Source organism: Sylvia atricapilla, chromosome 5 (genome assembly GCF_009819655.1).
Source record: "Sylvia atricapilla isolate bSylAtr1 chromosome 5, bSylAtr1.pri, whole genome shotgun sequence".
Classification (NCBI taxonomy): domain Eukaryota; kingdom Metazoa; phylum Chordata; class Aves; order Passeriformes; family Sylviidae; genus Sylvia; species Sylvia atricapilla.
In genome coordinates this window covers 34,327,764-34,342,826 of record NC_089144.1, presented here as the reverse complement: position 1 = coordinate 34,342,826, position 15,063 = coordinate 34,327,764, and the positions used below count along the sequence as shown (strand labels likewise).

Sequence of the window (15,063 nt, the reverse complement as noted above, 5' to 3'; positions counted from 1 at the left end):
AGAGTTTTCCCCATCTCCCTACACCCAGTGCTGTAGGATCCTCTGTGTGTGCTGCTAGGTGCTCCTCAGAGCAGCACTGGCAATAACTATTCTCCCACTGTTGTGCCTCCAACAGGGATATGACGGATGGAAGGATGTGTAGAAAGCTACTAATGTGTGAGGAATTTGTGAGGAAGCAGTGACTCTGGAGGCTGGCAGTGAGTCTTTACTTGGAGTCACCTCTCCAGGCTGAGGGTGAAGCTCTTGGTGACCTTGTACGTGATACATGGCATGATTAGCCAAGTCCGTTGTTTACCATGTGTAGAAAGGGGTAATTGACAGTTCACCAATGGACTGCCCTGGCTCCTTGCAGACCTTAGGGGGAAAGGCATTGCATTTATCTCTGGCTGTTTCTGAGCTAAATAAAAATAAATTTGTCTCATATAACATCCTGGCATTTATATTTCAGGAGGCAGAACTTTATTTCTTAATAAACCTGAGTAAAAAATTAAAATTGTCCCAAACATTTCAAGAGAGAAAGCATTTAAAAATATCCTAGTGTATGTGAATAAGATTGCATTTTAAAAAAAGCAGCTACTCGTGCACTGCCATTTGTTGCTGTAGCTGCCTTGTCTCCCTTGTTAAGTGAAAGGAGCATTTTCCCTTCTTCTAAGTCTATCTTGTTTTTTTTAATGTTTATTACATCTTGTCACCTTGTGGCACATCCAGCTAGATTTGCTAGAATTGGATGTTGATATTAATAATTACTTGTCTGTACTAAATGAAAGTGCTAATGAAGTCAAGGCCTCTCTGGGGGTGAGGTCTGGCTTCCATTGCTGTGAAGGTGTAGCTGGATTTTGGTGAAGAAAGCTTACATTATCTCCCCAAAACCACTTCTCTCAAGTGATAATACACCGTATAATCTCCCTTAGCAAATAGTAACAAGTGCTACAGAGCAGCAAGTGATTTGTGAACGCCAAGGAGGAAAAACAAAATTGCCGCAAACTACCCAAAGGCTATGGAGCTTAACTCAGCATGTGGCTGAACTGAAGGCAGTGCTGTTTTAAATAATTGATAGTGTTGTAAACGCACATGATGTGGTACAGGAAGAGGTCAGTGCCTAACACGTAGTGAGCCTTTGCCCTGAAGGGTTTGTAGCCTGATAGTGGAAGTGCAGGAGAGCCCTGGTACCTCATCAGAGGAAGGAGCACGGTTTTTGGAACACAGATGTCTGAAGGACATGGGGGTGCCAATTCAGACATGAGGCCAGTAGCTAGGAACAAATGAAGAGGACCAGACAGTAGCTAGAAACAAGCAAGGCGTGCCAGCACAAAGTCAGATGCAGCTTGGAGGAGGCAGTCAGACAATTCAGAGCTGTGCTGTTTTAAGCAGGCTGACTAAGACACGTTGGTGATTCAGCAGCAATGCTGGCATGCCAGCAGAGCTTCGGGAGCTTGTGTGAAATGAGATCAGATACTCTGAACCCAAGGTCTGGTGTGATTGGTGCAGATGGAGAATCCTGAAGCTGAGGCCTCCTCAGCTCAGAGGAAGGGTGGCTAAGGCAGTGGGTGGAGGGCTCTGAAGATGACACGTTATCCGGAGCATTAGGATGTAGGGAGTATTACATCACAGGAACAAGAAAATTTGTTGATATTTCCTACCACATTACCCCTGGATGAGGTATGGCTTGACCTGTGCTGCTTAGTCCAGAGGGAAACTGCGAAACCAGAAAGCTTTTATAAGATAGTCTCAACCTTCTGGAGCTGTGTAAATGTGCCCTCCCCAGATCTCTCTTCTGCTGGCTCTCACAGTGTGGGACACCTACTGACTGTACCAAAGCCTCAGGGGGCAGGCAGAGCGCTTCCATTGAGACAGCTGGTTGCCATTACATTATTTACTCCTTAGCCTGGAACATAAAAATAATAATGAAATGAATGTTACTTGAAAGAGGGAGAAAACAGCAAGCAAACAATATTTTTTTTTTTTAGATCTGACAGGTTCAGCTCTAACACATTTACATCTTAAACATCTGTCCATGTGTAAAGAATTTTCAAGCATTTGGATGCACAGAACCAGACCCACTTCAGTGCCATACTCAACAGCTGCTATAGGCATTTTCTGATACAAATAATTCATAGTAGTTAAGTAATTTACCAATATTTTAAGAAGAGGTGCTTTTGATAAAAAAAACCCTTTTCTTTTCCCCATTTAGGAGAGTTTTTGAGGACATCTTTTAACACCAGTTTTTAAACAGAATTCCCCATTGCTCTCCATAGAATCCCAGTTCTGAAGAGCGGCGTGGTACCACCATATGTCAGTTTCTCAAAAATGTTTTATTTAACCATGCAACAAGAAGTCAATTTTGTGATACAGAACAAATGTAAAGACATATGGTGAGTAGACCTGCTGGGGGAATACCAAACTTTCTGGTATACAGAACAAAAATGTCTCAGTATTTTTACTGTCTACTGCCTAGTCTGCTTCCAAGACAGCCTGCAGAATCAAAAAGACATATGGGGCAGAGTACATCTCACCCAACTTGAGTCATCTGCAATACAAAGGTCTATGTCTGAACTAGGCACCTTGGGCCATCTTTACTATCAGCAGATAGACAGGCATTTTAAAAGGGCTTGATGTATCTCTTTACAAGGGCTTGATGTTTTGGATGTCTGGGTTGGGATAAAATTAGAATTTTTTTTAGAAGAAATATTTTTTAAGATTGTTTTTTTCTTCTCCCATTGGGACTGGCTATGCAGAAATCTTAGGCCACTAATTCAGATGAAAATATCCCCAAAGTAGACATGAATATTCAGGAGAATCCCACCTATGCATGAGATTTTTGACCTAGAGGATGCCGAAAAGGTCCAAAAGTGCAGACGGATGGTATGATTTCCACAGAATTTGGAAGATTCATTCTTGTGAGAAAAAAATCCATGCCCTGATAATTGAAAATATTTTCTGAAATTTTTGATTGAATTATTTTATTAAATTTTTGATTTATCATAATTCTCTCTCTCTCTCTTAAAAAAACCCACAACAACGACAAAATAGGTGAAGTTGATGCAGCTTTACAGTGTTCGGTAGAATTTGGTGCTCTGATGGAATATAGGCCTCTCTAACACTGTACTTTGCAATGTGAGGCCTCATTGTTTCAGAAGCATTCATATTACTTCTTCAATTTTGCAAGATATCCTAAAGACAAGATGAAATATATGTAGCAGAAGCTGATTTTGGGAAAGCTTGGAAAATGTATTTGCAAAGAATGTCTTTGCCAGTATAACATTTTATGACATAAACTCGGTTGCTAAATTGGAAACCCTCTTTATTCTGTTAAAATAGCATAACAATTTCTGTCTTTGAGCTTCATTCTTCAGACTACTCCCAGACATGCACATTGTTTTTCTGCTGCTGTTCTTCTTGAGATGGTGATGGAAACCCAGCATTGTTGGTAAAGAGGAATGAAGGATTCACCTGGAACCAAAAATAACTAATGAGGAAGCAAGGACATGATTGATAATACCTTGCCCCTACATGGAACTATTGCGGGCACTACTGTGGCATAAGCTGATATTGTTTGCTTTATAAAACTGCTTAACTCTAGCAGTTCCCCTCAGCCTCTCTTCTTTATGGCTCAGCAACTTAGGTTTTACGTTTTGCAAACAGTAAGGGAACATTAGGAACTCTGTGCCTCCCTCCCCACAAACAGCCATGTGTTCTGCATTTCTGAAATTGTATTTCAGCAGATCAGGGAGGAAGAGGCCACAATATTGATTTGGAAAACTGCATTACATTAATGGCAGCTATTCTCTTTTTGGTTTAATTATCAAAAGCAGTCATGAATACAGATCTGTTCTTGTATCTGTGGAAAACTGAAACTTCACTGAAAGCAAAATTAAAGCTCTGATTGCTTAGGCAGTCAATGGAATATCCATTTGCAACTACATTTCTTGTAGCAAGAGTAAGGAATTCCATAAATAGATGAAAATATAAAATGCTACACTTTCAAATAGAGAATGTATCAACACATATTAATTGCTCAGTACAAAAGCATCAGGGAGGCAAAAGCATGTGTGTCTGGGAAATCAAGGCTGATGTGTGGAAGGCACAAAGAAAATGCCCGCACCTGCTACACTTCTTTGCACAGGAGTTTCCCACTGCCCCAGCAGGATTTTGGCAAGAGGACTATGGCTGAGGTCTCTAGATTGTGCGTGTTCCATAAACTGCACTTTCTTGTAGGTCACTTTATATAAAGGGATTATGCACTTTGGTTTTCTGCCTTCATGGGATCCCTGTGAGCATCGATAAACTCACAACATCAAGAGTGTCTGGTCTAATCATCTTACTTGGGATCAGAAGCGTGAAAGATTGTACTGTGCAAAATCAGTAGAATAGCCCTTTTACAGGAACTTTAATATTCCCTTTTTAACTTCTAGGTGAAACTTCGGAGTTTTGAAGCTAGAAAAACAATCCACAGTCTATCTCCACATTGCATGTACTACCATATAAACTAAACAAACAAAAGGAAATGACAAAGCAGCAGCTCTTCAACATATGGGTAGGATGATTAGCTAGGAGGTTATTTTTAAGTATAAAACCCCTTTATCTGTCGTTAAAGTTCCCAATTGTTTAGAGGAAAATTTTCTGATGCTGCTGACTTTTTTCTGAAGCTGTCTGTCCACACTTCTGGACCATTCATGCAACATTCAGAAGTCTATACTCCTGCCTACTTATGTTGCCTGCTGACTATTTCTGACACGCACAATTCTTCAACACAGCAAATTCAGCAATAAAATACAGCAAAGCAAGTAAAAATCACAAAATGAACTTTTAACCCCAAATATGGATCATTCAGATTTAATTGGGAAAAGAACACATTTAATTTTTTCCCATAGGATCAGCTACAAATAAAACACAAATGTAAATATTTGTTTGAAAAATTAGCAGCTAACAGCTAATTCAAGGCCCTGCCAAATGCAGGGCAAATTTTGATTTCAGGTTGCAGCAAAATTATTGCTGAAGTCAGAAGGAATACTACACGTGGTAAAAAAGGCCTTTCACTCTATTAAACAAATGCTGCACCCCACAGAAGCTGGAGGGTATGAAAGAGAACTTTAAAAATAAGAGCTTCTTAAAAAAAAAAAAAAAAAAAAAAAAGGTCAGGAGATCTTCATCTATAAGAAAGGCTCAGATCAAGTCTCTGACAGCCTACTGGATAACACTTTCGGAAGTTAAGAATATTTTAGAGATGGGATTAATGATGTCCCTCTTCTGGCCTGCCAATAGAGGGACAGAGATGGTGAGAACACAACTGAAAGGACAATGTTTGAACAAGCCCTGAGAAGAGCCTAGGTCAAAGATCTGTTCTTGGACTCACAGGCAGCAGAATGGTGACTTGTTTGGAAAATCCCTAAGTATAAACACCTATCTTTTGATGATGTTTGGAAGTAAAGAAAGACCTAGGACCTTCTCCAAAGCTTCTTTTCAAATCAGCAAAGACATCTAAATTTGGATAATGGCTCAGGTCAAGAAGTCATAAGAAGGATCAATCAGATTATTGCTTAATATTTCAGTGAAGATCTCCTCAGACCACATGGGCCAGCAATAATGCAATGTATGCTCAGATCTCCTGTTATCCAGGTATCTAAATTACTTTCTTAGAAGTGATATAAGCTTCATTAGCAGATGAGCGCTATAATTGAAAAGATTGACATGGAAATGTGCATGTATGTTAAGAGAATTAAATAAATAAACAGCCATTTAAAGATAGAACCAGGATATAACCCAGCCTTCCTGACTCTTAGTCTCCTTTCAATACCATCTGGATCATTTTCTTCTTTATTTTTCAAAATAAATAATTCAGCTGTTTGTCAATATTTTATGGCAGTTGTTTTCAAAATTTGTGGGTAAAATACTGGGCTGGATCTCCAGGAAATACGATACAAATGTCATAGGCCTGGGGGCACTCACCTTTTTGTACACCTTCAGTAGCACATATTGCATTTTCAAAGTCACTGCAGCTTAAACCCAACTGAGAGCCACACTTGCTTTTCATCTCCTCACTAGTCCCCCTCCTGGTATTTGCCTAGGACAGTCTCGGCACAAGTGTCCAGGTTTTGCTACTGTCTTCAGCAGTGCTTTACCCAAAGGAGACTTTACTGCTGCCGGTTCTGTGGATTTTTTTTTCTGTGCTGTCAACACTTCATAAAGGGACTGAAACATGGTGAAGGATCTTGCCACCACCTACTTTTGACTCATGCTTTTTCTCCTCTTGCATATTTGTAGGTTATACAGTAAAGTATAGTCAATAGGTCAAAAAAACCATGAAGTGACAAAGCCATTTTTAAATACTACCCTTTGAAATGTCTCCTGTAATTGAAGTAGTGTTAGTTAAATATAAGTGCTGAGATGCAGAATGATGAGAGTGGGCTACCTTTTTGAGCCTTTCTATGTACACTTCTCAGAGAGTTCATACAACCCACTAATGGTGAACTAATGGGACAGACCTTGTGGCCACCAGCCTCCTGACCTACCACACTGCCCCCGCCTCCTGAAGGTCATGTCACCACAATTACATGTCAGGAAATTTTTTTAAAGAGGAATTGTGGTTCTTTAATCTACATAATACGATTTTTAGCAGAGGACAAACACACTGTTGATATAGGTGACTTATTACAAACACTCACATTGCATGTGGTTCGCCCAAATAGAGCAAATTCAGATTCTGACTGAAAAGTACTAAACTGCATGTTTCTGGCCCATCACTACAGTTTACAATTGCTAAAAATATCCCTTCACTGTGCAGATGGTAGAGATCATTTAGTCCAAAAGAGTAATGAAGAAACAAGTTTTAAGGATAATATGGGATTATTTTTTTGCTTGTATGTTCAAATAGTCTTGTAAGGTGGCTATAAAAAAGAGAATTTAGAGAAAAAAAAAAGTGCTGATGATCTTTTTGTGGATGGTGAGGCTGTAGTCAGGACACCTGTCAATTTTTTTGATCCATCTTTGCCTGAACTTTAAGAGAACTTTTTCCAGGACAGCATCCTGCCAACACATCAGCCCTACACAGCAGCTCCTCAGAGCAAACACAGACCATTTTGGCGTCAGGGAGAAGATTACCTCTGTTTCTGCAAGAGGGGTGAAAATATGTACTGAATCTAGTGTGCCTAGTGTGACATGGTAAGGTTATCTCTTCCTTGCAACTCTAGTTCCCTCCTACTTGCACTTTCAGTGATCTGGGCTATGCTTTAACCGGGACATCTGGCAAACACATGGACAATCAGACTTACAGGGTCAAATCCAGGCATCTACCTGGCCTAACTTCAGGGTTGTTTCTGGAGCTGGAAGAATGTGGAATAGTTATGACTCTGACATGAGTTTTCCCTTATAAAGGACAATAGAGATACTAATCAGAACAATTATGCAAAACTCACTAAACTTTCAGGAATTTACAAGTAGGTACTGGTAAATATTCAAGTAGCAATTGGTAGGATTACAAGAGCAAGTCCTTTTTTAATCCAAACAAAGCAGAGCACAAACACCAAGGGACTGTGTAAAAAGTGGTTACACTGATAAAATAAAAGTGCAGCTGAAGCAAGAAGTGGTTGTTGAATGTTAGAAAATCCGGTGTGGTAAGGAAGATCTATGAATATAAGTACAAACAACAAAAGAATAAATGGGGGAACAAAATTCTGAAGTTGTAGTTAAATCTTTACAAATATCAGAAGGTATACCCAGTTCCTTCTTATTGAATTGTAGGCAGAGAAAAGCTGTTTTAGAAACATTGGAAGACTCCATGTTTATACTGCTTTTATGGAGTCCTTCTTCTCAGCAGTTATTTGTCCATCTGCTTCCATTTCAGTTTTATAGCTATTTTTGACTCTCAGCAGGTCAAAACTAAGGGGAGCTTTTTTGTTGTTAACAGACAGTTACAGCATTACAGTGTTTGTAACGCTCTAAGGGAATGTCTCTTCTCCTCCTCCTACCCACCACCTCCTCCAGGACTGGGAAGCCTGTCTGTGTCATTGACTGTACTAATACCCATGGCCTCCTGCTAGCTTTTCTAACACATGGCTCCATGCTCTGTCTCATGCTGTCCCAAACACTCAAGAGAAGGTCTCCCTGAAACATCAGCATATCTGCCTCATAATGTCTCTTCAGTTCTCCTTTTAAACTCTCCTTTTTTCATATTATCTCCATGAGTTTGCATGAGACCGAATAGACTGACAAATATCTGTTTTATCACTTCCTTAAACTTGTTCTCATCTTCTTTTCTGCCTATCTGTTGCATCTTTTCCTAGGTTTAAACTGTAGGGTTTTGAGAGACAGAACTTTTTTTTCTCATGTTCTGCTTAAAGAAGGTCTGGTACAAAGACTGTCATTCCTGGCATGAGCACCTCTTGCCTCTCTGGCACACTACAGATCAGCTGTATTAGTGGTCAATATATTGAATTGATTTTTTCTGGATTTAGATCTCTTCATAGAAACATCCTAATGAACACTAACAGAGCTTTAATAAGGGCTACTGAGGTCCTGAGAGATGAACCATGGTTTGATGTACTTATAACACCTGGATGATGCAGGAGGTTTGTCTGTCATGCAGAGAATCCTCCTTATCACTTTCATAACTAGTTTCAGGATTAATGAATTTAGTGTCAAACCCATGTCACACATCCCTGCGGGCAGGCCGTTATCTGACAAGAAGCATCTAAGGATTAGATCCTAAAAGGCATTTAGGTTCCTAGTGCCTATTTAAGTGACCAATATACCCCATTTCCAATAGGAAAGGAGGTTTCCAAACATGAGTTGTTTTTTAAAGACTAGTACTCTCTTGTCACTCAGACATTGTACAGTCAGACAGTAAATTGAAGATTTATAAAACTTTCATTTTCCTAAAAGAAAATGAAATTTTCTAGCACAGCCCTTGTGTTAAAAGGGCACACTTCCCCTTCTTTTCAGGGGTGCATTAGAACATATCTGTGGAGGAATACAAAACAGTGACTGTCATTGCCTCTGCAGTTCTTTTGCAATCTGGTTTTGCATTCAGAAATGCATTTGAGTCACAAAAATCAATTGTTACAGAAACTGTGGTGCCTTGTGGGAAGGACATAACAGTGAAATAGTATTGTGGGTGAGGGTGGGTAAGAGGTTAGAAGCAGAATATGATCAGTGGGGAATGGACTCTCTAGGTTCTCACTAAGCACTGTGCAGGTTTTTGTGGATGGACCATGTTATTGTCAACACCACAGGCTCTAATCTTATTGTGCACCCTGTTTATCAGATCCTGCATGCTAATGCAAGACAACTGTCCTTAGATCAAACAGACACAGAGGAACAGCTTTGCTAAAAAGAAAAAAGTCCAGCTGGAGCAGTTTTCTTCTGAATTATGCCAAAGTGGTGGTGAAACACCTTAAAACGTTTTTAATAAGGAAAGTTGTGAATCTCTTCCCCAGTGATCCATCTATGAACACAGACATAACGGGTCTGTGAAACTAGTCAGTTAAAATACATCAGCCATATTTATTGACCTGCCTGATCAGATCTCAGATTCGCCTGAGAGGCACAGCGCACACTGCTGCGGCTGTCAGCAGCGCCTGCAGCCCAGCCCTGCCGAGGACTAACCTGGGGGTCAGATTTCCCAGGTAAAAACAAAGACCTTCTGGATTACCAGACCCCTTGCAGAGCTGATACACTTTCTTCTTAGGTGCACAAATTCACCACTGAAACCTGAACCTTGAAATGTTACTGTTTATTAGAACCTGAAGAGCTTGCTATTAGGTAAATACAACTAAGACAAATGTACCTGAGACTGTTTTATCCCTGCTAATATTTTTCTGGATTGGGTTAAACTTTATGACCATAATCAGCTGCTTTTCCTCCAGGATAAACCTAAAAAAAGCCACCAGCCCATCTGGAAAGGAAGGGACCTCCACGCCTACTGAAGTCACAGTGGAGCTGGAGTGGGAAAGTCCAAGGGTGTGCTAATGCAAGAGGACAGCGCAGGAGATAACCTCTGTTGTGCATCTGTTTGCCTACCAGGACTTCAGCAAGGGAGATTACAGAAATCCTGGAAAGACAGGAAAGGCATGAAGACCACAGGAAGAGCCTCAGATCCTTAAGGAGAGCAGAGGTTTCCTGACTGATAAGCATTGTGGGTGCACTAACAGCCTTACTGTCCCTGCCCTGCCTCTCCAGGGACCCATGGGCTCCATTTTAGCCTGTACTTTTAGACTTCCATCTGAGCTGTGATGCTGGTCTGCAGCTATGCCCAGTCATGGACCTTCTTGACCCTCATGGACCCTGGCCTTTAGGCTGGCTTGTCCTTGGACCCACCTCTCCACCACAGAGATGCCAGTGATCTGGATTCTTGGTGCTCCCTGCTTGGGTGAGGTCCTGACCTTCCCATGCTGCTGGTGAGACCCTGCAGGCCCTGGACCCCAGGGAGATGCTCCTGCTAAAGAAGTGGCACCTGTTGCTCAGTAAGGTCTTAAGCAGCATGAAACACAGGCAGAGACCAATCCTTAGGCTAGTCCCTCACGGATTCCTTTCACAGTTATGTTAAACTAGCAGAAACTAGCAGAAGCCTTACCTCCTTTTGTTCACATTTTTTCCTTTTGAAGTTCATGCAAAAGATTTGCCAAACATTTCTAATTTTTTGGGATTACATTGTAGAAAGAGCTAGGGGTGGGGTTTTTTTTTTTCCTTTTTTTTCTCCTCTTTTTCTTTTTTTTTTCCATAAAAACCTTTAGATTTTCATGCTCATTACAAACTCTCACAGCACTGAAGGTCTGCGCAGAGGGATTTGATGGTGCTGATGCTTATTTGTGCAAACTACATTGGTTTCTTGATGTCTTCTCTTACTACTTTATGTTTAGTAAATGAACTTTTAAAAAATCATGTTGGGGGTGTTTTTAAAAGCTGCTTGGAGCTGCGAAAGGAGTGGGTCAGCAGTAAGGAGAAATGGTGGAAATAACAATGCTTGTGCCTTGCATTGCCAGGCAATGCCCAGATACAAACAGGATGTTAACAGCAGTCCTCCAAATACTTGGGGCCATAGAAGTTGAGAGAAGAGGGGACAAGCAGGCAGAAGGTGAAAGAGATGGTCAGAGCTGTTCAGTCAATTCATAATGGAAAAACAAAATTAGCATGTTGCCACTTCACTGCTGGTGTCTAGAGCATTTCATGTCCCCTGACATGGTGGGTACAAGCTGCTGGAGTCTGAGCTGCTGCTGGGCAATTCTTGAAAATTCTTTAGTGAGCACTGTGTTGCTTTTAGCTCGATTAAGGCATTTAGACTGAGATTGCAATGGTGCATTGTGTCAGAAGGCCTCTAAATAAAAAGGTTGAAATATGTGGACACCAACTCTAGAGGAACTGGTTTCTGTAATTTTTGTCAAGACAAGTGGCCATAATTCTAAGGGAGAATTTTGCTTACTGCCTTAGGCTATATTTTGAAAGACATTTAGGTGCTGAAAGATAGTTTTAAACTTCTACTAAGACTTTTAGAAATATTGCTTGCTTCATAAAATCTTAATTGGCACTCATCTGGTTTGTTTGGTACTTAAATATCTTGGAAACTTGGCAACATGCAGGTAATAAATGCAGAAAAATAATGTGAGTTCAGATAAAAAAACCCAGATTTTTTTACACTATTAGGATTGGTACACCGTTTAACAGTTAATATAAATAAATCAGGATCTCTTACAAGGTGCATGGAACTAAAAGGTAAAAATAAAAAACGGACACTTAAAAAAAACAGATAATGAACAGAATAGAGAAAATGCAAAAAGTCTACTTTATAAAGACCCTATCGTGCAGATTCAGATGATTGACTTTTGCCTTTTTTTTTTTTTAATCTTTTCCTCTTTTTATTATTAGAATTATTAGAAGAATGTAGAATTGTAAATTGAGTATACAGATCTTTCTACATTTGCAGAATGAGAGATCTGAAATCACATAACCAACAAACTGGTAAGGACAGTTACTTGTTCAAGAAAGTTAAATATATCTTGTAATAATGAGCAAATCAAACTGAGGTGTTCTAATCATGAGTATGAGCCTCCAGTTTGGTTGGCTTTCTTTTTTTTTTCTTTCAAGGGTAAGAAATAGAATGGTTCCTGAATATGTAGATCAGCATAATTTAATTAGCTTTTATGACCAGGAATCCTCAGAGATAACCATAGAAGTCAATTAGACTGTATTAAAATGCAGCCGTTTTCCTGAAGCTTCTGTGAAACAGCCCTTACTTAGTCAAGAAAATGATAAAAGTCTAGCTATCTAAATATAATATAAAAAATAGCCACATGGAAAGACATGGCTGTTGTTGTCTTTAATACAACTGACTTCTCTCTTCACTATCGCAGTGAAATGCATTGCACACATCATACCTTGATTTATGTGCTGTCCTGGCTAGCCAGTGTTACAGTATGATCTTGCATTCTGTTTAAAATTGGATTTGAGGAAGATTTTAACAAAGTGTAGTGCCTCAGGGCAAAAGCCGATTATCTGCAGGAATCAGGAAAGGACCATGTCCCAGCTGTACTCCCCCTCCCAACTCCAGATGTTACACATACACAGCTGGCTGAGCACACAGGAAGATGTGCAAATACCTAACCACACAGTCAGATGGTCACATCTTAATTGATGCCTTCTTTCCTCAACCTTGCACCTCTGTATTGTAATCAGATTTTCATCTATGATGAGTTTAAAAGCAGTGCAGAGGTGGCACTGGGTGACCCTCCAGATTGGTCTGTGTCCCCCCACCCTCCCACATGGCCACAGTTACTCTTTGCATGATGGCTCTCTGCCTCCTATGAGTTTCAGTGCACCCCAAACTTCAGGCTTCTGCTGAAGTGGAAGCTTTTGAGGGCAGGAATCACAATTACATTTTGGTGTCTCTAATGAACATTACAGACATACATGACTACATTACAGAATATTTAACATTTAGTTTTTAAGTTTGCACTTTTTCCTCTGAACAACATATTCCAGCTACTCCAAAGGGCCTGATTCTACTTTTAATTGTCCTGATGAAGTACACATTCTCTTAAATATTAGTAAACCTATTAATGCCATGAATGGCTTATATTTTTCCTGCAGGTATGCATTACCCAAAGCAGAGGTGGGGAGGGGTCAGCAGCCCAAAGCTACAATATCTTGCCAAGCAGAAGTTTGTTCTTTAGAGAAGGAGTGGCAAAGCAGCTGGGCAGCTTCCCCATCGCTGCCACACACATCTGGCCCTGAATTCCAGCTCGACTTATTTATTTCAATTAGGTCATTAGACCTTTCAAGCCTCCATGCTTATCTCAAAAACAAATATTTGCTGTACAGCACGTCACACTATGCAGTATTATGTTCTCTGCATAAAGAAAGTCCTTGCAAAACACACCACAAAGAGCTTGTTGTAAATCTTTTTGTGAGAATTTTCAGTCTGTCTTTACTTGATTTTATAAGATTAAAGTTTCAGAACTGATGCTGCATTAGTGTGGTGCTTCTGTGGAAATTATTGCATTTCATGATTATGTGTTCAAGTTCTAAAGGAGAGAGACAAGTGTGAAGTAAACAGAACTCTTATCAAACTTGCAGCATGTAAGAACGAGCAGTATCCCAAAATCTCAAGTTCTTTTTTAAAGCATAAGGAAAAATATTTGAGAGTTAGCAACCATGGCACTGAATTGATGTTCCCTTGCATTGACGTAGTTAATCTGTCAGCAATTCCATCAGCAAACCTATTTTTCAGACCTGTTAACTGTGATCTGAAAATCAATTCCAGACTTAATCATGGACAAAGGGGTGCATTCCATGTTCTGCATGCCAGCGATACACATATATCACTTAGAGAATAGATTCCAAGGTCTCAGACCATAAGAAATTTAACGCTTACAATATTTATGACAGAATAGCACCATTGTGCTAAAGAGTGTGGAAAAGTAGAAGAATAGATGATTCAAATGCAAAATAGTGTGAGTGTCTGTTTAAAATTCCTCAGCCTTCGGCCTTATCGTACAATCCAAGGCACGTAAAAATTGTGCTGGAATTTGCCTCTTGTCATATCTCATTGCTTAATTATTAAACATGTTTGGTATGGTACAGTTGCTCTATAATGAAGTCTTTCATTACCTAAGCAAACAAAATTTCTTGTGCTATTGTCGTCGCAGGTAGTCAATACCTGATAAGGGCCAGGGCTGCAGCTCCAGGCTGAAGCAGGGCCATGCAGCTTCCTGTTTGAAATGGTATCATCCTGGGGCAGTGCTGGCACTCACAGAGCAACTAGGCACTGCATTTTCAACTCCTTATTGTTTTCGTCATCAAGGAACAAATCCTGCAGTCTTCTGTCCAGCTGGACAGACCAGGGGAAGAGGACAGGACAGTGGTCCTTTGGTAATAGGAAATGCCAAAGCTTTTGGACCAAGGGGCTGGAGATAAAACTGGCAGTGACATCAGGTCAGGACACTGAAATTACTGAGGTTTCTGCACTTCTCAGTACACTCAGGGAAGCAGAGAGAAAAGCAGAGCTCAGAGAACATACTGCATGAGCAGGGAAAGAACACCCTTATCTACACCTGCTTGCCCAAACCCAGTTTCTCAGGATGGGTCTGAAAAAAACCCCTGTCTGAGGCACATACGTGAAGAACTTCTGCACCAGTTTATTTTTCGCTTTCCACTTGATTTTAACCAAGGACCCTCCCGAACTAGGATCAGTGAAACAGACAATGACAAAAATTTTCGTCGCTGTAAGCCCTAGGCTTGGCACCAGTGCAGCCTTTAGCAGACATAGCCTCCTTTAGTTTTACCATCACCACTAGCTTTGTGTGCCCCTACTTTTTGTTTCTAAATTTGGGGTTGTTTGACTGTTTTCCCAGATAAGGTTGGTGAGGCACCACTTTCCCACTAATGCTTGTTGGAATGATGCCAGCTCCTGGCCGTGAGTATCAGTCACAGTCCAGCACCTCTGTGTAGGTACCCAGAAACTGAGACAATACACATCCAAATTAATGGCTTTTCACTTCATGGGTTTTATAATTTTCTGTGCCAGTGCAAAACAGCCCCTTCAGTTAGAAAGGGAGTGAAAGAGGTGTGAGACTC

General features: G+C 40.4%; 2 long non-coding RNA genes across 3 annotated transcripts; one reads left to right on the top strand and one right to left on the bottom strand.

The window, feature by feature from the left end:
* Nucleotides 1-3,284: 3,284 nt before the first annotated feature.
* Nucleotides 3,285-13,361, bottom strand: LOC136361315 (uncharacterized). Of its 2 annotated transcripts, none has more exons than XR_010743616.1 (2): nt 12,366-13,361; nt 3,285-3,450 (listed from the first exon to the last, which is right to left on the bottom strand). It is a non-coding gene; the product is annotated as an uncharacterized lncRNA (long non-coding RNA). The 2 variants fall into 2 exon arrangements; XR_010743615.1 differs by lacking the exon at nt 12,366-13,361 and adding an exon at nt 5,947-6,149.
* Nucleotides 4,672-10,358, top strand: LOC136361314 (uncharacterized). Its single transcript, XR_010743614.1, has 3 exons — nt 4,672-5,616; nt 7,015-7,158; nt 9,861-10,358. It is a non-coding gene; the product is annotated as an uncharacterized lncRNA (long non-coding RNA).
* Nucleotides 13,362-15,063: the final 1,702 nt, after the last annotated feature.